We start from the raw sequence: 27,122 nt of genomic DNA on the forward strand, positions 1-27,122 counted from the left end.
TTTTTCAAAATAATCCAAAACAGCTCAGTCATACTTGGGCCCAGGGGCCCCAAATATGGCATGTGTCTTCACCAGGTATGGGACCACCTGCATGCCAAGCTTGGGGCCCCTGACCCCAGAGTTCGGCATTGGGCACTGATGTCCATTTTTGGGTGGGCAGGGCACTTTCAGCAACTTCTATTCTGTTGGTGCCAGTGGGCCCAAAATTGCTGTGCTGGGCCCTCCGGGCACCCAGAGAGTGCACAGCAAATTTGGTGTGGCTGCGACTTGCAGTTCGCCAGACATGGCCTTTTATCACAGCTACTCGGACACTTTCCTGCTCCCAACGTTGTGGGAACTGTTTGGGGAGGGCCCCTTCCTATCCTGATAAGACTATACACTAGTGCCTATAGCAGTGATGGCGAACCCATGGCACAGGTGCCTGAGGCGGCACGCAGAGCGGTCTCTAAGGACACGTGTGCTGTGCCCACCACCACCGCTGATCGCTGTGCTTCAGGTGCCGTCCCCACCACTGCTGCCTGAGCCCCACTCTTTCACTCATAGTAATAGACCTCAGAATCCTGGGCAACAGCCAAGCCAGAGAGGTACACGCTACCCGCGTCTAGTGTAATGCAAATGCGGAAGTGACGTTAGTCACTTCCTGCATTTTGAGTATGCTGGGCGCGAGCAGCTTTCTCTGGCCAACACAATACAGCAGTTTAAGAAGAAAAGTTCCACTTAGAACAGGCCCCTGATGTGGTTGACTTAACTAGTTGAGTGCATGTCCTCAATGTCAAATCCAGAGTGTCTTTTGCAAATAAACATGAGAGTGCTGGCAGCATTGCTGCAGAGGTTGAAGGGTTGGGTGGTCAGCTTGTCAGTGCTCAGACCAAATGCCGCTCACTGTATTAAACTGGTCTAAAATGTTGTGTGGTACTATTGGTTGGGGAGCCCTGTCCATGTCTTGGTTAGTACATTGCGTGGTACTATTGGTTGTTGAGTCCTTCCTATGTCTTGGTTAGTACCTTGTGTGGTACTATTGGTTTCTGAGTCCTGTTAATGTCTTGGTTAGTACATTGCTTTGTGCTATTGGTTGCTTAGTCCTGTCCATATCTTGGTTAGTACGGTGTGTGGTACTATTGGTTGCTGAGTCATGTCCATGTCTAGGTTAATGCATTGTGTGGAACTACTGGTTGCTGAACCCTGTCCCTGTCTTGGTTAGTATGTTGCTTGGTGCTTTTGGTTGCTGAGCCCTGTTCATGTCTTGGTTAATATGTTGTGTGGGTACTGTTGGTTGTTGAGTCCTGTCCATGTCTTGGTTAGTGCGTTGCGTGGTAATACTGGTTGCTGAGCCCTGTCCATGTCTTGGTTAGTATGTTGCTTGGTGCTTTTAGTTGCTGACCCTGTTCATGTCTTGGTTAGTATGTTGCATTATACTTTTGGTTGTTGAGTCCTGTCCATGTCTTGGCCAGTACATTGCGTGGTAATATTAGTTGCTGAGCCCTGTCCATGTCTTGGTTAGTACATTGCATTGTATTGGTTGCTGAGCCCTGTCCATGTCTTGGTTAGTACATTGCATTGTATTGGTTGCTGAGCCCTGTCCATGTCTTGGTTAGTATGTTGTTTGGAGCTATTGGTTGCTGAGCCCTGCTCATGTCTTGTTTAATTCATTGCATGGTACTATTGGTTGAAAAAAAAAAATGGAGTACTTACCTCGGGAAGGGAAACCCTCTGGATTCTTATGATGCTTACCCCTCAGTCCTTTTCTGCCTCCTGGATCCAGCACAGAATGCCCCCGAGCTCCATGCGCAGCAATATTTTTACCTTTTGGCTTCCAGTGCAGGGGCAATAGAAGCTTTCTGATTGGGTTCCAGCAGAAATAGCCAAGCCCCATCAGGTCTGTTCTACTGCACAGGTGTGAGTTGCTTTTGCCTGCACAGTAGAGTAGACCCGATTGGGTTTGGCTTTTTCTGCCAGAGCCCAAACAGAGAGCCTCTACTGCGCCTGCGCTGGAGCCCTGATGGTAAATATTGCCGTGTGCTGCTGTGCCTGCGTAGTGCTTGTCGAGCTCATTTTTGGGGGAGCCAGCGCTGGATCCCCAAGGCTACAGAGGATGGGGAAAGTCTCTCATTAGGATCCTGAGGCTTCCCCTTCTCGAGGTAAGTACACCATATGGGCTGTTTTTTGCTTGTTTTTGTTTTTTTCTCTGTTACAGATGTACTTTAATAGCTACACTATATACTCCTACTAATCAGGGTCTCTATTATCAATTCTATGGTAGTTCTAGGTAGGACCACCTTTATTTAAAACTTTATACTTATTTTGGGCAGGGCCTTCCTGAATTGGGAGAACTAGACTAATATACAAATACTGAAGAGGACCTCCTTTAACCCTTAGGCCCCGTTCACACTGCACGCGTTTCCAGCCGCGTTTTGGAAACGCGTGCAGGAGGCCGACACGCACGACATCAGACATTGCATAGAGTGCAATGTCTGATGTTCACACTGCATGCGTTCCGGACCTGTGCGGTCCGGGAACGCATGCTGCACGCATCTTTTGCCAAAACGCATGGCTGTCCCATTCACTCTTCAGTGATGGGATCAGCCACGCAACGCATACAAACGTGGATGGCGTGCGTTCGTATGCGTTGCGTTCCGCGTGCGTGCCCGTCTGCATTTGTAATGTGAACGGGGCCTTACCCTGCTTTTTTTTTTTTTTTTTTATTACGTGCCTTGCAGTTCCACATTGGTTTAAAACTCCCACAGTGTAATGCAGAGCAGCGCATGATATTTACCTGACCTGGATGCAGGATCAGCTCTCTTCTTCCACCGAGGTGCGCTGTAACACTGAAAGCCTCCATCGGGTACCGATCACATCATATCGTGATCTGGATGTAAAGGATGATGTCAGCATTACAGCACCACTCGGTGGTGGGAGACGAGAGCCAAACCTGCTTGCAGTTTAGGTTAATATTGTGCTCCCTTTGCCGCTTTGCTGGGGGAGGCAGCCCGTATATAGCCGGTTGCAGCAGCCCTGCCCCAAGTTTTAGCACACAAAATAACTCACATGGGGCTGCTAAAGGGTTTATAAGGAACACTGTGGTAGGGATGGTCAATGAGATGCAAATTTCGAGGTGATGTAGCATTGTGTAAATTTATGCAGCTTGAACATGAACCAATCAAATCCTGCTGAGGTAAAATCCAGTTGGTTCATTTTCTAGCTGCATACATTTGCATGCAAAATTGGCATAGTCCCGCATCAACTGGAAATGATTTGCATCTCCTTGACCATCTCTACACTGTACTAATATTAGGCATCACCACAGTGGCCTGCCTTTCACATGGCAATGTATCCTCGCGCGAGGAGGGTAAGGTTGGAGAGGGGAGGATTTGCCTGGTGTTGATGGGGAGAGGACCCGCACCAGTGATGTAGCAGCACAGGGGCTCTTGGAATACAGCGTGGCGATATGGGAAGGTATTTGTGGATGGGTCTGTACTGATCAGATTTAAAGTGGTTGGCGGTTTTTTTGGCTATGTGGACTGTGTGGCCAGGAGGTGGCGTCCCCCACAAATGAATGCCCTCATAGGGGAGAAGGGGTCACAGTCTGATCTGTAAGGTGAGGCTGAGGCAGGGTATAGTGCACTCTAATGGTCAGGGAGACTCAAAGGGTTCAAATTGATGGATGTCATTTTTTCTCAACCTGGTAAACACAACAGCTTCTTCTGTAATAAAATGTCATAAGCAATCATTGGAGCGGTAAGAACAGCTGTGCATATTTTTTGCAAATAGCTCTAGCTTTATGTAACCTTTTTTTACAAACCATTTAATTCGTGTACATCTATAATTACAGCCGGCAGCCGCAGTAGTCCTTTTTTATATGGCTGTTAATAGTCACCTACTCAGTGAGAAACCCTTCACCTTGTGAAAGTGACATCATGCCTCGGAGTGTTTACATGTGCGGTCATATGGCTTAGCCACTGATAGATTGCAGTGCTGTATAAAGAAAAAAAAGTTTTTTTCTTCTAACAGCCTGCTAGCCGCGATCACGGGCTAGCAGGCTTTCTACAGAGCGGAGCTCCATAATTGAAGCAGGAATATGCGTGTAATCCCTGCTAATCTCCTCCCCCAGGACTAGTGTTGGGCGAACACTGTTCGGGTTCGCCCGGATTTTGGGCTGTTCGAGTTCGATTCGGGCTCCGCCGGACACCTCGTGGTGTTCGACCATGCGTTCGGCCATGTGGTCGAACGTATGTTCGGCCTGACAGCGCATGGCCGAACGTTCCCCGAACATTCGGCTCGCGCTGTGATTGGCCGAGCGGGTCACGTGGTTCGGGCTCGAACACGCGGCTCACACTGCGATTGGCCGGGCGGGTCACGTGGTTCGGGTAAATAAATACCCGAACCGCGTCATTTCTCCGCCACTTGAAGTTGGGTTTAGCTTTGGGTAGGCAGGCAGGTTAGACTCTCTCACCAGCTAGGCTAGCCAGGGCCCCCCCAGCCTCCTAGTCCTACTACTGTAGTGCCAGTCAGCGTGCTTGTACTGCTGGGGTCAGTAGTACTTCCGCCACCAGTATATAGCATTGTCTATTTGCCACTGTACTGCCAGTCAGCGTGTACTTCTGGGATCAGTAGTACTTCCGTGACCAGTATATAGCATTGTCTTTTGCCAGTTTGCCACTGTACTGCTAGTCAGCGTGTACTGCTGGGATCAGTAGTACTTCCGTCCGTCACCAGTGTACAACATACTATATAGCATTGTCTTATTGCCACTGTATTGCCACAGTCAGCGTGTACTGCTGGGATCAGTAGTACTTCTGTCCGTCACCAGTATATAGCATACTATATAGCATTGTCTTATTGCCACTGTACTGCCACAGTCAGCGTGTACTGCTGGGATCAGTAGTACTTCCGTCCGTCACCAGTATATAGCATACTATATAGCATTGTCTTATTGCCACTGTATTGCCACAGTCAGCGTGTACTGCTGGGATCAGTAGTACTTCCGTCCGTCACCAGTATATAGCATACTATATAGCATTGTCTTATTGCCACAGTCAGCGTGTACTGCTGGGATCAGTAGTACTTCCATCCGTCACTAGTATATAGCATACTATATAGCATTGTCTTATTGCCACTGTACTGCCACAGTCAGCGTGTACTGCTGGGATCAGTAGTACTTCCGTCCGTCACCAGTATATAGCATACTACATAGCATTGTCTTATTGCCACTGTACTGCCACAGTCAGCGTGTACTGCTGGGATCAGTAGTACTTCCGTCCGTCACCAGTATATACTATATAGCATTGTCTTATTGCCACTGTTCTGCCACAGTCAGCGTGTACTGCTGGGATCAGTAGTACTTCCGTCCGTCACCAGTGTATAGCATACTATATAGCATTGTCTTATTGCCACTGTACTGCCAGTCAGTGTGCGTGTACTGCTGGGATCAGTACAACCATAATGAAGAAATCCAGTGAAAGAGGGAGGGGCAAGGGAAGAGGTGTTTCCCCTGACGGTTCACGTAGAGGCCGCAGTGGAGCACCTAAGAAAACCAACTCAATACCACCCATGTGTGCCAGACAAACAACCCTCACTAATCCACAAGAGCAGGACCGGATAGTGAATTGGTTGACCTCTCAAGCGTCCAGCAGCGGGTTAAGCAGCAGCAGCACCAGCACATCCTTGTCACGCACGAGGTCCTCTGCCAGTTACAAGGAGCCAGTGGGCACAAAGGTGACACAACCAGCAGCTACACCATGCACACAATGGCCAAATAACCAGTCCGAACAATTATTTCCGGACACAATGGGCTCTTCGGAGGAGCTATTCCCACTCCTACCCCCACAAACAATGGAACAGCCAGAAATGTTGTGCCCGGATTCACAACCATTGTGCGAGGAAACTGCACCACTCATTGAAATGCAAGGTGAGGACGAAGACACCCAAATCCCTGAGCAATGTGCGCAGAAATTGGAATTGCAGGAGGTCCACCAAGAACATCTTGAAGACATGGGAGTGAGGTGCGCAGAGGGTGTTCTGGGGAGCTCTAGTCCACTGCACACAGACACAGTCACAGATGAGGAGATGGAAGAGGAGGTTTTGGACGATGTGGACACAGACCTGGATTATCGAGTAGAACCTCGCCGTCGGGATAGCAGCAGTACAGATGAGTCTGCTGCACAACCCACTGCTGCAAGAGTTCGCCGTGTGCCACAAAGTAGGCGGGGTATTTCGGACACAACAGGCGTAGCCGTAGAAGTGAGACGCCAAAGAGGCACGAAGCAAACTCGCCAGCAAAGCAGGAGCTCAAAAGTCTGGGCTTTCTTTGAAGACTGCAGGGTGGATGTTACCATGGTCATTTGCAAGGTGTGCAGGACCCCGACTGAGCAGGGGGAAAAATGTCAACAACCTCTCCACCACCAGCATGCGCCGCCACATGGTAGCCAAACATAGCACTCTGTGGTCAAACACGCAAGGCCAGGGTAGCGGCTCGCTTCCAGCCCCCAGCAACACTGCCTCCGTTGTCACCAGACCCTCCTCAGCCCAGCCATTACACGGTGCACAAACATCCGTAGTAGACGACGATGTCAGTTTCCGCAACAGTCCTCTTGATGTTTCCCAGTCTTCAACAACCACGACAACAACAACCAACTGTCCTTCAGTGTGCGATCCTACGGTTCAGTTGTCTGTCTCGGAGATGTTTGAGCGCAAGAGAAAATTGCCAGCAAATGACCCCCGGGCCGTGGCACTAACAGCCAGCATAGCCAAGTTTGTGGCCTGCGAAATGCTGCCATATCGCGTGGTGGAGACAAACCGCTTCAAGCGCATGATGGCGCTTGCCATCCCACGTTACGTGGTTCCCAGCCGATACTATTTTGCGCGGTCTGCAGTGCCAGCGTTACATGAGCACGTGGTTAGCAAAATAACCAGAAGCTTGAAAAATGCCGTTGCCTGCAAGGTTCACCTCACCACAGACACCTGGACGAGTGCCTTTGGCCAGGGTCGATACATCTCCCTGACGGTGCACTGGGTGAACCTTGTGGAGCCTGGCAGTGACTCCTCCTCACCGGCTACGGTGCGGGTGTTGCCCACGCCGCAAACTGCTGGACCGGCGTCCCTCAGAGGCACCAATCTCGACTCCTGACTCCTCCTCCAACGCCTCTCAAAGCTGTACCTCATCCGGCATCGGTAACCCAGCAATAGGGTCGTCGTGGAAGCAGTGCAGCACAGCTGTTGCCATGCGTCAGCAAGCCTTACTGAAGCTGATCTGCCTTGGAGATAAGCAGCACACAGGTGAAGAAATTTGGAAGGGAATCAAGGAACAGACCGATTTGTGGCTGGCACCGCTGGACCTGAAACCAGTCATGGTTGTGTGTGACAATGGGAGCAATCTCATTCGCGCTTTAAAGTTGGTTGAGCTGAGACACATCCCTTGCCTGGCACACGTTATGAACCTAGTTGTTCAACGGTTCCTGAGGACATACCCAGGCGTGGCAGATCTTCTGCTGAAGGTGCGACGAGTGGCCAAATATTTCCGAAAGTCCAGTACCGCTTCGGAGGGACTCACCAAGATGCAGGAGCGGTTCTACCGAACCATCGCTTGGTGTGTGACGTACCCACGCGCTGGAATTCGACGCTGCACATGCTAGCACGCTTTTGCGAGCAGAAGAGTGCAGTGGTCCAGTACATGACGGCGCAGTACCGAGGCGCATCCGGGCAGCTACCAAGCTTCTGTGGATCTGATTGGGCCACCATGTTGGACCTCTGCCAAGTCCTCCAAAATGTTGAGCAATCCACGTTGCTTGTGAGCGGTGACAACTCTTCAGTCAGCATTACGATACCACTGCTGTGTTTACTGAAGAGATCAATGTTGCAGATCAAGGAAGCCGCAGTCAGGATGCAAGTGGGGGAATCTCAAGAGGACAACGATCAGCGTGATGATGATACCAACATCAGACAATTTGCGTCAGGAAACGCTGGTCCTCCCAGCTATGCTGAAGAAGAGGACGAGGAACAGCTGGAGTTGGAGCAGGACTTGGATGCCCCCCACTGCCGAGGGACAGAGCGGTGCACGTTGGACTTCCACGATTCAGCGGGAATGGACAGCAGAAGAAGACGAGGAAGAAGTTGGGCAACGGCGTGATGCTGGTGATGATGATGAGGGTGCGTCAAGCTCAGAAGAACATGATGAGGATTCTGTTAGGACTGTGGCAGACATGGCTCAATTCATGCTAGACTGCATTGAATGCGACCCGCGCGTTGTTCGAATTCTGGACGACGTGGATTACTGGGTTTATACCCTTCTGGATCCACGGTACAAAGACAATGTTCAAAAACTCATTGGAGAAAGTGTCAGACAGGTCAAAATTGAAGAATACCAGCAGGCCCTTGTGGAGACATTAGAGAGGAGATTGACATCCTCCTCCTCCTCCTCTAGACTGACTTCCGCAAACCCAGGACGAGGAGGGGAACAAAGAACGCAAGCTGCAGCTAGTGCCCACAAGGGAATGGTATCGGCAGTGTCCTTGGAGTGGCAAAATTTTCTGACACCCATGCAGCAGCCCACAGAACAGCAATCGCCCAGTTCCACCTCCAACACCGATCGCCTGCAGAAGATGGTCAAGGACTACATGTCAGATGGCGTAGCTGTGTTGAACAATCCATCTGCACCCTTCAATTATTGGGTCTCTAAGCTACACACCTGGCACGAACTGGCAATGTACGCAATAGAGGTGCTGGCTTGTCCTGCAGCCAGCGTTATGTCCGAACGCTGTTTCAATGCTGCCGGAGGCATCATTACAGATCGGCGTATCCGCCTCTCCACAGCAAATGCAGACCGGCTGACACAAATTAAAATGAATCAATCGTGGATTGGAAACGACTACGCAACACTCCCCGAGTCCGACCCCGACCAAGGACCATGAACATCTGTGATGGCTTAGCGTTGCCACTTTGCGTAATATCCCATTTCTATTTATTAATCACTGCATGGCGACAAAACTCATTGCTTTGCTTTGAATATAATACAAGATTGTTGTTACCTGTGCCAAATAAACCTGACATTTTCAGCATTTAAAAGACAATTTCCCTTTGAAATTCAAAAATCGTTTTTCTCAAAAACTATAAGGTCCTTTCGGAAAAAAATAGTTTCCTCTTATACCCACCCCCCCTGTCCACATACCCTGAAAATTTGGTCTATGTTACATGTAAGGAGGCTTTGCAAAGCAGGAAAGTTCGGGTCCCCTTTGACTTCCATTATGTTCGGTGTTCGGCACAAACGTACCGAACATCGGGACACCGTTCGGCCGAACGTTCTCGAACCCGAACATCTGGATGTTCGCCCATCACTACCCAGGACTTGACACCAATCAGCGTTAGGCAGTCCTGGGGGAGCCTCCTTGCGGCTGCCGATCAGCGTTAAAATCACATATGATTTTGCACAATGTGAAATGCACGTAATGCTTTACAATGGCGATGCACTTCTGATCCTTTCTCCAGACCTTATTCACTGTTGTGATCGGGGGTGTCCTTTACAGCAGCATAATGGACAAGCATTTGCATTTATACTTGTAAACTAAACCTCGCTCACATATGGGTCAACTTCCCCATCCCCTTCCAAGTGAAATATAACCTAAAGCCCTTAAAGGGAACCTGAAGCGAGTAAAATTATTTAAAATAAACACATGACGTAGCTGAAAATGAATATTACATACTTACCTCACCTTCAGTTCCTCTCAGAAGCTCGCCATTTTCTTCTTACACTGATCCCTTCCAGTTCTGACAAGATTTTGTCAGAACTGAAATATACCAGTTGCTGTCAGTTATATATCAGCAGCTGTCAGTTACAACTGAATGTGCAAGGTAATGTCCATGTTTCCCTATGGCTCAAGTGAGTGATATTACAGTATAACAGTGTGCTGACCAGGAAGCTGTTATGGGGTAATGGCCATTTTTAAAATGGAGGATGGAGAATTCCATTGATCACCGTGGACAAATGGGATGCGGGAGAGGGAAAAGCGATTGAGGAGTAGACTATCCAGGAGGTAAGTATGACCTGTGTATGGTTATTTTGACTTTTTATTTTCAGTTCAGGTTCTCTTTAAAGGACAACTGGGATGCGGAATTGTTCATGGACCGTTTGCAAACCGATTTCCGGAAGTTTGTCCAGCACTATTCAGGAGAAACAATCTAGGGAGTGGGCAACTCCAGGTGTATTACACCTATCTGGAACTTGATGTGCATTAAAGGACAACTGTAATGAGAAGGATATGGATGCTGCCATATTTATTTCCTTTTAAACAATACCAGTTGCCTGGTTGTCCTGCCTCCTAATACTTTTAGCCATAGCCCCTGAACAAGCATGTGGCAGATCAGGTGTTTCTGACATTGTCAGATCTGACAAGATTTGCTGCATGTTTGTTTCTGGACACTACTGCAGCCACATAGATCAGCCAGGCAACTGGTATTGTTTAAAAGAAAATAAATATGGCAGCTTCCATATACCGCTCATTTCAGGACTTACAAGGCAATAATCATAAAAAAGTTAAACACCTATTGTTTTTTATCATCCTTAGGGGACGCAATCCGCGCTCGTATGAGAGGTATCAGCGAAGGAGACTTGGGCGCAGGATACAGCCGGTATATGGCTGATCCTGCTGTTGCACAAGTTCCCCGCTCGATAAATACTATTCCCCCTCCAGGCCGCCATGGATGGTGGGGAATGAAATAATTCGGCTTCCAGCAATTGCTGGAAGCCAAATTATTGTTTTAAAAGTAACTAACTTCAGCTCTTTCTTCTGAAGTTAGTACCTGTGCGCTGCTATACCCATAATACCTATTACGGCCTATGGTGGCACCTGCTGCGCCACCATAGTTTGATTCGCGCCTGCCCCCCCCCCCCCCCCCTCATTCCACTGTGTCTGTATTGTAATTCCTAGGCTACGGCTGGGTCCAGACCTGATCCCTCGGGTCGTCCTCAGCTGCCCCAATTAAGATGACTGCCAGGTCCTGCCGCGGCTGCACAGTTCTCATAGCCACAAGTGCGGCTGTGCAGCTCTAAGTCCTCCTCCAGCTCTGTTTTCGTTCCCGGCTGTCTCGCGTGCTCCCTAAGGATGATGATGATAAAAACAATAGGTATTTAACTTTTTTTTTATGATTTTCACCTCGTAAGTCCTTTAAGCTGTCCTAAGTAATCCTGGAATGCCAATTTTGCCAGGAGACCATTGAGAAAATAAACCTTTGACTTGACTGCAGGGAGCGGCAGTTGAACTGTTCCCCAGAAACAGAATGTTGCTCTGCCCATACCTGCCCTGACAGTGAGACAGGGAAGGTGGGCGGGGAGCTATGTCACTGTGAGGCATGGGTGGAGTAACTTCCTGCTTCCAGGGTACAGATAAACTTCCTGCTGGTAGGTCGGAAGGCTAATTTTCAGGATGGGCTCCTGGCAAAACATGGCAGCATTTCTAGATAAAAATAGTGATCTAAGTGAGTTTTTTTATAAAAGCTCTCTAAGGCACAGTTCATTTAGGAATTTTCCCATTAGGTACTGTTCACACGCTATGTTCACGCTTGGTGCCATTCTGTCAGGAAGCATGGCAAGGTATTAAGCTGTGGATGGACTGATCTATGAGGTCTTGTAAAATGATGCAGCTGTATCAGGCTTGGCATCTGTAAGGTTGTGTGAGATCAGTCACTCCCTCTAACTGGCTCTGTTGTCTCCTCTGCAGGTCTTAGAATCCAAGCTTGCTGCATGCAGGAACTTTGCCAAGGACCAAGCATTGTGCAAGTCTTGCGTCCCGGGAAGCATGAACAGCAGCAGCACAAGGCACATACTAAGCAGCAGAACAAAGTTCTCCCATGCCGGGCACACTACGCTCTTTGATAAGGGGTACGTAGGAGCAACATTCACAGATGCTTGTATTGAGCGCTCAGTATCACTTCACACTCCTGCCACCTGTTCATTTCCTCTGTGTTGCCTTCACTGCACTACTTCATTCACTCATCATTACTATACTATCTGATTCTCAGATCTGTCACCCCTGGTGCAGCTCATGACGAGTGTCTGACAAGTTATGACTGCAGTCAAAGGAGCGAAGCCTGTATTATTCCATCAACCGATTCAACGTAATACGCCTACATTTATCTCTTTACCGCATTGTCCACAGATGAGCTTCTAAAGCATTTTGGATGATTTATCGATAGAATATGAGATTGTAAGCAGTGTGTAATCCCTTTCTTTTAAGCTAGCACACATTAGATTTTCATCCACCAGTTGTCAGCATAAAGCCTTACACCAGACGGTTCTCGCCTAAGGCGGACGGTGGGGGCTGCCTATGCCAAGAATCTGGCTTGTATATTTCAGCCACCGATCCTCCCTAGTGTTGTCACTGTTAGATCTGGAGTGGCAGGTCATCTCATCTGAGTGCTGGCCATGAGTATTGTCATCATGCCTCCTCCCTTCTCCATATTATCTGGTCTGATTTCCTACAGTCATGACAAGGTGAGGTCATCAGGTGGACATGAATAAAATAATAAATAAAGGTGGCCATACACTGGCCCGATTTGTGGCCGTTTCGACAGCAGATTCGATCCTGGGATCGAATCTGCTGCCAATCGTTCGCGCTAAACGCACCCGCCGATCCGATTTCCTCCCGAAATCGGATCGGTCCGTCGATCGCGCCGTGTGGGAAATTACCCTCGATCGCCCACGGGTAGGGAGCGCGTCGCTAGCGGCGGCCGATCCGATCAGGTATACATTACCTGACGCTGGCTCCCGGGCGTCTTCTCCGCATCTTCTCCGCGCTGCACCCGCTCCATCCCGGCGCTGCCTGTCACTGCAGTGACCAGGAAGTTCAAATAGAGGGCGCTCTATTTGAACTTCCTGGTCACGGAGTGACACAGGAAGCGCCGGGATGGAGCGGGTGCGGCGTGGAGAAGATGCGGAGAAGATGCCTGGGAGCCAGCGTCAGGTAATGTATGCGCGGGGGGGGGGGGGGGGACAGGCGGCAGCGGCGGCTCCACAGATTGTGATCGGTTTCAGGCTGAAATCGATTCACAATCTGTTTGCAGTAAAGGCAGCCATACGATCCCTCTCTGATCAGATTCGATCAGATAGAGATCTGTCAGCTGGTCGATCTAATAGCAAATCGACCAGTGTATGGCTACCTTAAATCTCACTTCAGACCTCATAGATAGCAGGGGCATGTGTGCCCCTGCTATCCCGCGGCTTAACGGGGGTCCCTGATCCTCCAAATCCCCTCCGTGCAGCGGGGGGGCGCTTCCGCATTGGGGCAGGGCTAACCGCCGCAGCCCTGCCTCCCGCGCGTCTATCAGACGCGTACCTCCTCCTCTCCTCCGCCCCTCTGTCTTCCTTCACTGAGAGGGGCGGGGGAGAGGCGGCGATGCGCGTCTGATAGACGCGCTGTGAGGCAGGGCTGCAGCCGTTAGCCCTGCCTCCAGGAAGAGCAAAATCTACGACCAAGTTGGTCGTTGATTTTGCAGGGGGGGGGGGGGGGGGGGTTTGGGGGTGAAAGGACCCCCGTTTAGCCGCGGGATAGCGGCGTTTTAGCAGGGGCACACATGCCCCTGCTAACTATGAGCTCTGAAGCGAGATTAATTCTCGCTTCAGATTCTCTTTAAGCCTAAGAAGTGGGAAGCCTCTGGATCTTAATTTAAGCTTTCCTCGCTGTCCTCTGGTCCCCTGTTGCCGCATGCGGACTCTTCAGCTGATCAGAGCCGCACGCCTCTTCCTGCATGTGGCCTGTCTGTGCCGTAGCACGGAGCCCATGCAAGAGTGCCTTATCGCTCAGGCTCGGTCGATCTCGCACAGGCGCTGTATGGCCACACTCGTGCATGAAGAGGGGCATGGTCCAGATCCAATTACCAATAAGAAAGGCAGGGATCCATCCTCCTGCGTCGTCTGGTGAGTATTCAGCTTTACAATTGGGAGAAACAAGTGGAGGAGGATTCCAACAGGGCATTACCTTTTATTCAATATTTGTGAAATATACAGTATATTTAAATTTATTTAAAGTACTTAGAAAATGTCAGACAATTTGCCTATCAATGCGCAATGGCAAAAGATGTTCTGCACTGTTTGTCCGCCCTGAATGTGACAAAGGACCTGACAGACGTAAGGACACTGAAATGTGATGTGAGACCTCTGGCACGCCAACAGTGCGAGGCATCTTTGATCCAGCATACCGACCATCGGAAGCTGGTAACGGCAGGCCACGGCACCGGACAGACAAACTGTGCAGGACATCTCCGCCATTCCGGTGCATTGATAAGCGAACTGTCTTCAGGCATCTAGTAAGTGCTTTTCATCTTTTTTTTTTTATGAATTGTGAAAAAAAAAGTTAATACCCTAGTGGAGCGCTCCTTCTTTCCTATAGTGTGTGATCAGAACTGGACTTTGAGGAGCAGGACAGGGCGGACATTACAGTGGGCTTTTATATATAGACTACATCATTGTTTGCTCGTTTGAAAACGTACAATGGAACGCAAATATTTTTGGGGCAAATCTTATGTCTCTGACAATAAGCTGGCATCCCAGGGTGCCCTGGCAGTAAATGGACATCCCAGGGTGCCCTGGCAGTAAGCGGACATCCCAGGGTGCCCTGGCAGTAAGCGGACATCCCAGGGTGCCCTGGCAGTAAGCGGACATCCCAGGGTGCTCCGAGAAACCAGTGTAACATATTTCATGTCTGATCAGCTGATTTTTGCAGGTCAAAACATTTCCCACACTCAGCATATCAATGTCTTTTTACCAGTGTCAGATATTTCTTTTTTGTTTTTCAAAATTTTTTTATTGAATTTTCCATTTTTTAAAGATACAATTAAGGCTAACAGTATGGCCAAATAGTATCGTAACAAACAACAAAACATCGATCAAATGTCATACGATAAGAGGGGTGATAAATGTAACATTGGTCAGGTATCGTGCGATGGAAGGGGTGATGACATAATCCTAACGTAAACAAGGGAGTAATGCATAATCAGAAAATTTTCATAGTAGTGTGACCCAGAGGACCATGTCCAGCTATCTGGGATCATTATAAGGGTGGGGAGAGGGGGTAATCCCAGCTCCAGGCTGGGGGGAACTGTGGACCTTGGTGCCCGTCGTCCAGTGATAGACGGGCGACCCAGAGGTCGCTATGGTAAGCTCAGCTGAAGAAAATGAATGTAAGAGGAAGAATTAGAAGGAAGAGAGCGGAAAGAGAGAGGAGAAGGAAAAAGAGAGGAAGGGAGGAAAAGGAAAAGAAGAGAAAGAAGAGGGCCGTCCCGCCTCACAGCCTCCTGATCAGAGAGCTCTCCATGAGGGGATGTTCTAGTTGAATCCAGGGGTCCCAGGTCTTTTCGAATTTTTTATGGGTGTCCCTCAAGATACTGGTCAATTTCTCATTGATCATGAAAGAATTGATTCTAGATTTCACCTCACCAATAGTGACAGAAGGTTTTTTCCAATTTTTGGCAATTGTCATTGTGGCTGCTGAGAAAATAAATGAGGCCAATTTGTTCTGGGAGGAAGTTAGCAGGTCTATTTTTTCGTGTAAAAGGGCTTGCCAGGGGTTTCTGGGAATGGTTACGTGAAAGAGGGTTGAAAGTAATCTGTATACTTGGCACCAGAATCTAGTAAGCCTAGGGCAAGTCCACCATGTATGTAACATGTCTCCGTGTGACCTACATCCACGAAAGCAGAAGGGACTGGCAGAGGGAAACACTTTGGCTATTCTTGCGGGGACAAGATACCAGCGCGTCATAATCTTGTATGCCGACTCTATAGTATGTAAGTTGGATGAACAGCAGGAGATCCTGCTCCATATGTTTAACCAATCTTCTCGATCCCTCGTATCTGACAGATCAGATTCCCATTTAGTAATATAAGCATGGGTGAGTGGGAGCGCCGGGCGAGTTAAAAAGGAGTAGATTGCTGAAATCAGTCCTTTCGAATTGGGGCGGTGGGAGCATATGTTTTCATATGGCGTGAGATCGAAAGGGGGTTCCCTATTTTGGATGAGAGACTGTACCCAGTGCCTTATTTGTAAGAAGCGGAAGTATTCTCTTGGTGGGACTTGAAAGTTTTCTTGTAGGGCTGGCCAACTATACACCCCTCTGGGATTGATAAAGTGCATTACCTTGGTAAGGCCGTTATCTACCCACCATTTGAAGGCTTCTGGATTGTCATACCCTGGGGGGAAAAGTGGGTTATTAACCAGAGGTAGCAGAGGGAGGTGAGGGGAAAGGAGATGAGAGGAGTATCGGACTGAGTCCCATACTTGAAGACTGTGGAGCATAGGAGGGCTAAGGGCGGGGGGCCGCATCTTTTGAGGTATCCAAAGAAGGGTGCTTGGGAGCACAGGAGCGCTATCTGGGATCTCAAGGAACACCCATAAAGGGGTGTCGCGGGTTTGGAACACCCGAGTTAGTTGAGTAATGGTTGCTGCTTGGTAATAAGAGCTGATCTGGGGGACTCCCAGGCCGCCATCTAGTTTATGAGCAAAGAGGGTTGATTTATTAACTCTGGGATGCTTACGACCCCAGATAAAGGATTGTATTCTATGTTGGAAGGTGCGTAGGTAATGGGGGGGCACTTTGACAGGGAGGGTCCGGAAGTAATAGAGAAGCTTAGGTAAGAATGTCATCTTGATTGAGTTAATCTTTCCCAACCAGGAGATCGGGAGCGTAGACCATCTGTCTGTTAGTGAGGACAGGGATTTAAGAAGGGGTGGATAGTTGGCTGCGAAGAGGGAGGTATAGCTAGGGGTTAGATTGATACCAAGGTAAGGTATAGATTGAACCCATTGGAAAGGGCAAAATTCTCGGAGTTGGGTAGTGAGGTGTGGTGTGAGGGCGATACTTAGAGCTTTAGATTTTGCCGCGTTGATTTCTAAACCCGAAATTCGAGCGAACTGTTCAAGGGCTTTAAGAGCATTAGGAATGGAAATGTGAGGTTGTGTGAGGAACAAAAGAGTGTCGTCCGCAAACACAAGTAGTTTGTGGGCCAGGCCGGCTCTCTCTACTCCCTTAATGTCAATGTTGTTTCGTAGGAAACAGGCGAGTGGCTCTAAGGCTAGAATGAAAAGTAAAGGGGAAAGTGGGCATCCCTGGCGAGTTCCTCTCTTTATGGGGAAAATTTGTGAGGTGTGGCCTGAGAATCTCACTGAGGCTGTAGGACTGGAGTACAGTCCCCCAATCCAATTCAGGAAGTGGGGATCTAGTCCCCATTTGCTTAGGGCGTGTTTGAGGTAATTCCACGAAAGGGTATCAAAGGCCTTGAAAATGTCTAAGGACAAGGCTACGCTTGGGATTTTATGGGAATGTAAGTAGTGGGATAGGAGAACTGCTCGTCTGGTATTGTCCTCCGCTTGGCGGCCTGGGACAAAGCCTACTTGGTCACGGTGGACTAGATCTGGCAGAACTCTATTTAGACGTAAAGCTAGTATTTTTCCCAGTAACTTGAGGTCCACATTGATAAGGGAAATGGGGCGGAATTGGTGAGGTGCATGGCAGTCCTGCTCAACTTTGGGGATCATGGAAATGTGAGCGGATAGCAAGGAGCTAGGGGGCGGTATACCTTCCCGTAGTTTATTGTAGCAGTCGGCTAGATTTGGAGCTAGTGAGGTGGCTAGTTTTTTATAGTATTGTGCTGTGAAGCCATCCGGACCTGGGGTTTTGTTGACCTTAAGAGTTTTTATGGCAGAAAGGACTTCTGGAGGGGTGATATTTCATGGCGGATCAGCTTATTAATGCAGGTCAAAACATTTCCCATACTTAGCATATCAATATGTCCTCTCGCCATTGTTAGATAGTTCATGTCTAATCAGCTTAATATTGCTGGTCAAAACATTAGCCACACAGTATATCATGTATTCTCACCAGTGTCAGATATTTCAGCTCTGACAAATGTAATATTTGCAGGACAAAACATTTCCCACACTCGGCATTTCAATATGTCCTCTCACAAGTGTCATATATTTTATGTCTGTTCAGTTTATTATTGCTGGTCAAAACCTTTCCCACACTTAGCATATCAATATGTCTTCTCACCAGTGTCAAATATTTCGGCTCTTACAAGCTGATATTTGCAGGTCAAAACATTTCCCACACTCAGTATATCAATATGCTTCTTACCAGTGTCAGCTATTTCAGCTCTTACTAGCTGATTACTGGAGGTCAAAACCTTTCCCACACTTGGCATATGAATAGGCTCTATTCACAAAGGGCAGTTAGGTAAAATCATTTTGGTCGGTAAAGGACCTCATTCAGTATTTTACACTTTTTTTTTTCCAAATTCACTAAAGATTTTTCACAAGAGGCAAAAAAAAAAAGCCTCCCCCCTCCCCATGTCATCTTCCTCTGCTCTGGTACAGTGAAAAACCCACCCGATACCCAATCACATCTAATCAAATTGAGAAGCAGGACTGTGTGGCTCTCCCTATTGGCTGCCTTGCTCTCCCTAAAGGCTGTCTGTCAAATCTACCGCACAGAGAGTTCATGAAGAGAGCAAGTTATCGGCTGCTATGAGCTGGAGAAAAATGCCAAACCCTTTTTTACCCCGTAAATGAAATGCGGTAATTGTGTAATTTCTTGACATTTCCTGAGGCATTTATCTCACAAGTCAGTAATTTATCTCACTAGTTAGTATTATTAATTTTTCAGTGCGGTAACAGGTTTAGTGAATCATAATTACGGAAGGTGATCAGTAAAATCAGCTGTTTTCAGCATTACCAAATGCGGTAATGCTTTGTGAATAGAGCCCAATATGTCCTTTCATGAGTGTCAGATATTTCAGCTCTTACAAGCTGATTATTGCAGGTCAAAACATTTCCCATAATCAGCAAATCAATATGTCCTCTCAGCGTTGTTAGATATTTCATGTCTGATCAGCTTACTATTGCAGGTTAAAACATTTCCCACACTCAGCATATCAATATGTCCTCTCACCAGTGTCAGTTATTTCAGCTCTGACAAGCTATTTGCTGGTCTAATCATTTCCCACACTCAGCATTTCAATGTCTTCTCAACAGTGTCAGATATTTCAGCGTTGACAAGCGGATATTTGCTGGTTAAAACCATTCCCGCACTTAAAATATCAATATGTCCTCTGACCAGTGTCCTATAATTCATGGCTGATCAGTTTCTTATTGCAGGTAAAAATATTTCCCACACTCAGCATATCAACATGTTTCCTCCAGTGTCAGATATTTCACATTTGACCCGCTGAAATTTGCTGGAGGGAATATTTCCCACACTCAGCATGTCAATATGTCCTCTCATCAGTGTCAGATATGTCTTGTCTGATCAGCTTGTAATTGCAGGTCAAAACATTTCATACATTCAGCATATGTTATCAGTTTATTTTCCCCTCTGGTTTTCTTTAAGTAATACATGTATTTATACAGACCTATATATAAGACCCGAAACAGAGACAACTGAGGAGAATACGACAGGAGACAACTGGGTCATATGCAGACCAACAGCACAGTGCACCAAATAATATCTGATCGGTTTTCATTCCTGTGTAGCTTACCGTTTCTTACAGGCAGCATGTTTGAGCTCTCAGGCTACTTCTTGCCATCTCAATATGAATGTTCCCCTTTGTAACATAGCTTTACATCTACGTCAACAAGGAGATGACATCATGGCCATAGCACTGCAAAACCGTCATCTGCGGTAACTGTAACCAACCGGTACTATAGAGAGAGGAGGATTTCTGCAGGAATGCTGCATTACCACAACTTGTAATTTTAGCCCAATTACAGAACTAAGAAGCATTGGACCAATCAAAGAATGGAGAATTCTTTCAGCGAAAATCATATTACAACTGTTATTTCAGATGTGCCACAAGACTCTGATACTACCCAATATTTCATAAATTCATTTGATTGCCCTAAAATGTTTATGATATTCCGATTGCATTCTCTGATCGGTCCAGTACTCAAGTATTATAATTAACCAACTTTATTAACAAAATGACAAAAAGACGTTCCTCTGAAATGTGTAATCTGCATTTTCAGTAATCCGATTTTCTCTGGAATTGGAAATAGCCATTGCCGACCATCCCTAAGAAACTGCCAATCAGGTCCTTTCAACCACAAAGCCTATTAAGCGCTGGAATACACCCATCACAAACATGTCTGTTTTTTCTTCTGAAACTAATGGCAGACTTGACTTTTTTGCATATGTTAAAGAGCACTGGGGTAATTAGGGGGCCAAAGAAAGCTGCTATTGAAATATTGGAAAAATTACCAATAATCCACTACTTAATTTGGATATTAAAAGATCAGTCATTTTCACCTAACCTTGTTCTTAAGCAAGCTGTCCCTCTACCGATCCCTAACCTGTCCCCCACCACAAAATGCCTAATCAACCACCCAAGCGATGCCTAACCCTAATTGCCCACCCCACCAACTGCAATTCCCGCCCATCCATAATATAGGATGTTGTGACAACCCGAATCCCTCTTTAAAGTTCTATGATTTTGGATGTGGGGATTCATCATTCTCTTTCTAGACCCTTATCTTAGCTACAGCACCTGTTTGGAGGGCCCCTATATATATATACACATATATATATATATATATATATATATATATATATATATATATATATATATATATATATTTTGCAACCGCGTATGGTATATTTCCTTATAAAAGGCTTAGTTGTCTGTTACACCACCATTTACTGTTTGTCATTTATTTACTTTGCTAGGAACAAAGATACCTGAAGAATTAGTGGAGATTTTGAAACCAGAGTCCTTTCATTCCCACTCTGAGGGACTTCAGTCTGAAGAGAATGGCTGGTTTCCATGAAGATTACTTATATGGATCCTCAGAGATGCAGATCACACCTCATGTTTGATAATATAATACATGATACACTAAAATTCACCTGTTGTGCAGACAAGTCCAGGGTAATTGGTATCATCCCGATTCATTACTTCTGAATTAAGAGATAAAGGGAAGACTATAAGACCAAAGTGAGTAAAGTATGTAGGGTATCAAGCGCTCATAAATCAGTTACTTTACGCAGGTGCAAAGGGTCTCATTTAATCATGAGCCCCCCCCCCCCCCCCCCTTTGATACCAGACTCACTGGATCTGGCAGCCAGACAGGGCCTGAATGCACATCAGGTGTATAGGACATCCCTACACCTCTCTGGCAATCTGCACGGTACTTTGTAATCCCCATCATCCCGTCATCAGTAAAGCCAATAGCCAGCTGTTACTGCTGCGCAAGCCGGGGCCCCACTGAATCCTAGCTCCACCCGTAATGGACCAAAGTGCTGTTGAAAACAGTTAATATTTGTTTAGCATTTTCACATTAAAGGCTGTTTCACACAGGCGCTAAAGGAAGGGACTTGGTGCTCCTCGCTTAAAAAGAACCTGAGATGAGAAGCGTCTCACGTTCCATATTTACCTGGGGCATCCTTATTTATTTATTGTATTTATAAAGCGCCAACATATTACGCAGCGCTGAACATTAATTTAGGTTGAGGCTCCTTGAGGCCACTCATCCCTCACAATCTCCCTGGGTGGCTCCGGACACTGGCAATTCAGCCCTCCATCGGGCATGCGCTCCCCAGCGCGCTTCCCCCATCGTACTCCTGTCCCCCTGCCACGAGAGTGCAATGTGCTCCTTTTTCCTCTCCCTGTACATAGTACAAGTTCAGGGAGCACTGCTTTATTTACAAAGTTTACGCTGCATCTGGTCTCCTCTTCCTTCTGGCATCTCCATGCTTTATGCTGAGATCCTCAGACGCCTAATGCATGTCATGCCATAATCAGCCTCCAGGGGCAGTATACAGCACAGAGGAAGAGTAGACCAGATTCAGCGTGGACTAGGTAAATATAACTGCACTTTACAAGGAAGGGGAATCTAACCACGGTGCGGGGTGGGGGTCCTACCGTAAGGCTTTTGCTGGTGGCCCGGGCCACTGAAGTTCTAACCATGTGACTTTACAACCAGTTAAAGCTTCCTCTTGTACCTTAACGGTGTTCCCCAACCCTTTCCTCATGTACCACCAGCAGTGCATGTTTTGTGGAAATGCACACAGAAGTATTTAATCAGCTCTGCTGAGGCACTAAATATCTCACTTGTGAATATTTGCTATTTCCCACAAAACATGGACTGTGTGGGCCTTGAGGACAGGGTTGGGAAGTCTGGCCCTATAATATTTCTCTAAGGCAGGGAACACACTAGATGCAATTGTGCATGTGCCCAGAAGGCAAAACGCACACAATTCCACAGGCTATTGAAGTCCTTAGTCTTGTTTGGGAAACGGTCATGTTGTTTTGCATTTTTCCATGCATTTTTAAATCTCACATCTTTCTGCTTTTCCCTGCACGATGTGCACATTTGCATACAGTATATTTTGCCAGAAACGCAGAATAAAAGAGAGCAATAGCAGCAAAACGTTAGCAGAAAATGCAAACTTAAAAGCCAACGGAGACCCAGAAATTGATGGGGAAAATGGCCCTGCAAGCGTGTTCCCTGCCTAAGCAGTGGAGATGACTATTGTAGTCAAGGTTATGAGTGCTCACACTGCACAGAAACCTACAGACTGTGACAGGGAGGGGAGCCAAAATCAGAATGTGAACTCTGGCCATGCACTGTACTATCCAACTGTACCACAAAATGACTGAATAAATAGTACAATCAAATCGGTCAATTAATTGATTAAAAAATTTCTCTTCATCAAATAATGCTTTAATAAATCTTTTCTATGAGAAAATTGCTGCCATTTCAGTGTTTTACTTGGTATTACAATTTGAGGATTTTTTTTTTATGCTTAAACATGCGATGTACCACCTCTGTTCACATTGCTCGTAAAAATAAACAAAATGTCTCGTTTTATTTGTAATAAAAGAAAATAAATTTAATAAGATGTAAAAAAAAACAAACAAACACATTTTAAAAACAGAAATAAAAACCATGAATCAAATGTTTTAAAGACGATGTACCTTGTTGGTGGCATTCAATAATGAATCTAATAAAATCATCCTTGGGCCCTGCTTTACATTGTCCAGTGCAGATGATCTAGATGAGTTTAAAAGTTATGGGGTTATATTTCTTCACTCCAAATTCTAGTTTTTGCCTTGAGCCGTTTTAGGTTGTCTGGATTTGAGTTCCTGTCTTTAGGATTATGTAGATTTCCATGTGATTGACAAGGTTGGTTTTAATTGGAGTATTGTCCATATGTTCGTTGATGCTATGCATTAAGGTGAATCTGAAGCATAATTAAAATAAAACTGCTCTGGGTCCTATAGAGCCTTTCCGCTTATCTCCGTGTTTCCCCGCAGGCCCCTCTGTTTAAATCTCCACCGTGGGAGGTTTTGAGAGTCTTCAGGAGCCCGAGTACTTTCAAAGACATGCGGCTCTGTATTGCACACATGCGAGAGGTGGTGCTCGCTCGTATGTAGTGTGGCCCATCTTCTGGAGCCCAAGTGCTCCTAAAGACTTCCGAAGCTCACCCACAGCAGAAGAAAGCAGTCTCCCATTGGTCATGGGCTAGAGACTAACGGGGGAGCCTGCGGAGGAACGATTGGATAAGGAGACCTTCTCCTCTGGCGTATATACCTGTTTTTTTTGTTTTTTTTTTGTTTATTTTTGTATTTGTTTTCGTTATGCTATAGACTCCCTTTTTAAAGGGAACCTAAAGCGAGGTTTCCATATTTATTTCCTTTTTAAGCAATACCAGTTGCCTGGCTGTCCTGCTGATCTCTATGGCTGCAGTGGTATCCGAATCACACACCTGATTCAAGTAGCTTATCCAGTCAGACTTCAGTCAGAGCACCACATCTGCATGTGTAACGCTGGCCGTGATGCAGGCTATGGAGTGTACACTGAATATACAATAATCGAGTTCAGATCGTCAACTGAGGTCATACACGTGAAGTCAGAAGTATGTGGTACACAGACATGAGGCAGAGCAAGGTCAATAACAGGCTAGGATCATACACTGGTAATCAGATGTCTAAAGTACAGTAGGCTAAGACAGGTGCGAAAACGTTATTCAGGCCAAAGTCATACACTTAGGTCAGATGGCTGAGATACAGTTAAGGATAAGGCAGAGATAGGGTCGTTAGGCTAGCCGAGGTCAATATCGAGTATCAGGTGACAGTAGCACAAGGGATGAGACTTTAATCAAAGTGGAGGGCTTGCAGGGTCATACACACAGTACAATCACAATAATACAATAGACAATACCAACTAACGATAGATATATATCACAAACACTGCATATATATCTATCTCATATTACATCTTGTGAATCCTTGTGTTCCAGCCCAGTGACCACCAATTATTTATTGCAGTAGGGCTGTTTTTGGTAGCCACTTCCATCCCCAGCTGAACTGTTTTCCCAATTTCTAATTGAGAATCACTTCCATTTCAGCCATGGCAGCTATCATACCTATTTAAATGCTGCAAGAAGGTCACTTGTGGCCTAGGTCATTTGGTGCCATTTAATTCTTTAGTGCCATTTATTACAAAGTGCTTTGTAACAACTTGCCAAGAATTTACCAAGAATTCACCCAGGAATTCAAACAGGATTCAACTGCCACAGGACACTGCTGAAAACTACTACTCTGCATCCACAACTGCCTCCAATGCTGTTGCTCAAAATGCCACTGCTGGACATATGTTGCACAGCCAAGTAGACTCTTTATGTACTCAGGTTTGCTTGCACTAACTGCATACTCATATAAACTGTTTAGGGGTTGGAAATTTCCTGCTTATAATCATTGACACTTACCATGTTTACTGCAATTTTTTTGCAAACATCTACAAGTTGCATTGCAATATGCATCCTCCCAGTGTACCACACTCTATATTAATTTCACCTGCTCTGCTTTCCTCACCTTATTCAGCTTTACATGAACTGTTAGCTCTCATGAAATCTCTCTCTCCCTCCAGCAGCTCAAAAACCGCACAAACATTTAAATCTAATTTACATTTGCTTACTCTCTCTCTCTCCTACTCTTACTTGCAGCTGGTGATATATCACCTAACCCTGGGACACAGCCAAGCATCCCCTGCTGACCTGCTTCACAGCTCTCTGTTCACAAATAACTTCAACATCCATGGTCGCCCCAACCTTATTTCCATCCATCCCACTCACAACATACTCCCCCCTACCCTGCGGTCTCTGGAATGCCAGATCCGTCCGCAATAAACTTACAGTGGTCCACGACCTCTTCCTCTCCAAATCCTTCACCATCCTCGCACTCCCTGAGACATGGCTCACCCCCTCTGACTCTGCCGCAGAGGCTGCCCTCTCCTAAGGGGGGCTTCACCTCAGTCACACCCCCAGACCAGACAACAGGACTGGGGGAGGGGTAGGTCTGCTCCTCTTCCCATCCTGCACCTTCCGTGTCCTCACTCCACCTCCCTTCCTACAATTCACATCATTTGAGGCCCACACTATCCGTATCTACAATCCCCTCCCAGCCATTGTTGCAGTCTTATACCGCCCTCCGGGCTCCATGTGACAATTTCTCGACAACCTTGCCTCCTGGCTCCCACACATCCTCTCCTCTGACCTCCCCATCATCTTCCTCGGGGATTTCAATATTCCCATCAATGAACCTAAGAACTGTGTTGTGATCCGGCTACTCACCATAGCCAACTCACATGGCGTAGTACAACACACCAACGCCCCCACTCACACTGCAGGTCACACTCTCTACCTTATATTCACTAAATCCTCCACCAGTGCAGACTTCGACATCGCACCATTTCCACCCTCAGACCATTACCTCCTCACGGAAGGCACCTCCAAACTACCCGCCCACCCACCTGGTCGATGGAAGCGAGACCTACGCAAGCTCAACCCTGGCGTCCTTGCTGACTCCCTCCATGCCCTCTCCTCCACTCTCCCCACCCTAACCTGTCCTAATCTTGCTGCAGCTCAGTATCACCAAACTCTCTCATCAACCCTAGAGAAAGCTGCTCCGCCAACATTCCGCCATAACTGAACCCCCTAACCCCCAGCCCTGGCGCACTACCTATACTCACAACCTCCAGAGGGAAACATGTGCCAATGAATGAAAATGGAGGTAAACTCGACTAAACCAGGATTTCCTACAGTACAAGACTAACCTGCTACAGATTTAGCCACCCACTTCACCAACAAAATAGTCTACATCCATCAGGAAAACTCCAATCTTCACCTCCCACCCGCTCACAACCAACTCCTCCTCCACCCTATCCTCCCCTCACATCCTTCACTCCTACAACCATTGAGGAAGTCAACCACCTACTGCAGACTTCCCATACCACTACCTCCCCCCTTGACACTATCCCTTCCGATCTACTTCAGCCTCACTTCACGGATTTGACCCCAGTCCTCACTATTCTGTTTGACTTCTCCCTATCCACAGGCACCTTCCCCTCAGACTTCAAGCAGGCCACAGTACTGCCCCTGCTCAAGAAACCCTCCCTCGACCCCTCGCTACCCTCCAACTACCGCCCAATCTCCCTCCTCCCCTTTGTGAACCAGACGCTCAAGGAGTTTTGAGGCAAACGCCTGACCCAGTACCTCAATGCCAACACTCTACTAGACCCACTGCAATCTGGATTTCGGCCTGCCCACTCAACCAAAACTGCTTTCACCAAAGTGGTCAATGACGTTGCCTTAGCTAAAGCTGAAGGTAAATACTCCAGTCTCCTCCTCCTTGACCTTTCAGCAGCTTTTGATACAGTAGATCATCCCCTACTCCTCCAGTCCATGGGCATTCACGATCTCGCCCTGACCTGGCTTTCATCCTACCTCTTCAACCGCTCCTTCACGACCTCCTTCAATGAGTCCTCGTCCACCCCCAAACACCTCTCAGTGGGAGTCCCCCAAGGCTCGGCCCTGGGCCCTCTACTGTTCTCCCTATACACATCCTCCATTGGCAAGGTTATCTCCTCCATGGGTTTTAACTATCATCTGTATGCAGATGACTCCCAAATCTACCTCCACACCCCTGACATATCCACCACTACCATGGACAAGGTCTCCTCCTGCCTATCAGCCATCTCCTCCTGGATGTCCGCTAGGTTCCTGAAACTAAATCTAGACAAAACAGAATTTATGATCTTCCCTCCCACCCCGGACATCCCCGGACCTCCCAGATGTGCAAGTCACTGTTAACC

General features: G+C 47.1%; 1 long non-coding RNA gene across 1 annotated transcript in view; it reads left to right on the plus strand.

The window, feature by feature from the left end:
* The window catches only part of LOC137537331 (uncharacterized), a 33,701-nt gene extending 10,985 nt beyond the window's left edge, over positions 1-22,716 (plus strand). Inside the window, exons 2-3 of the long non-coding RNA XR_011024597.1 lie at positions 11,706-11,866; positions 20,695-22,716. This is a non-coding gene — a long non-coding RNA (uncharacterized lncRNA). The remainder of the gene's footprint in view (positions 1-11,705; positions 11,867-20,694) is intronic.
* Positions 22,717-27,122: the final 4,406 nt, after the last annotated feature.

This window comes from Hyperolius riggenbachi, chromosome 10 (genome assembly GCF_040937935.1).
Source record: "Hyperolius riggenbachi isolate aHypRig1 chromosome 10, aHypRig1.pri, whole genome shotgun sequence".
In the NCBI taxonomy this organism is placed as follows: Eukaryota; Metazoa; Chordata; class Amphibia; order Anura; family Hyperoliidae; genus Hyperolius; species Hyperolius riggenbachi.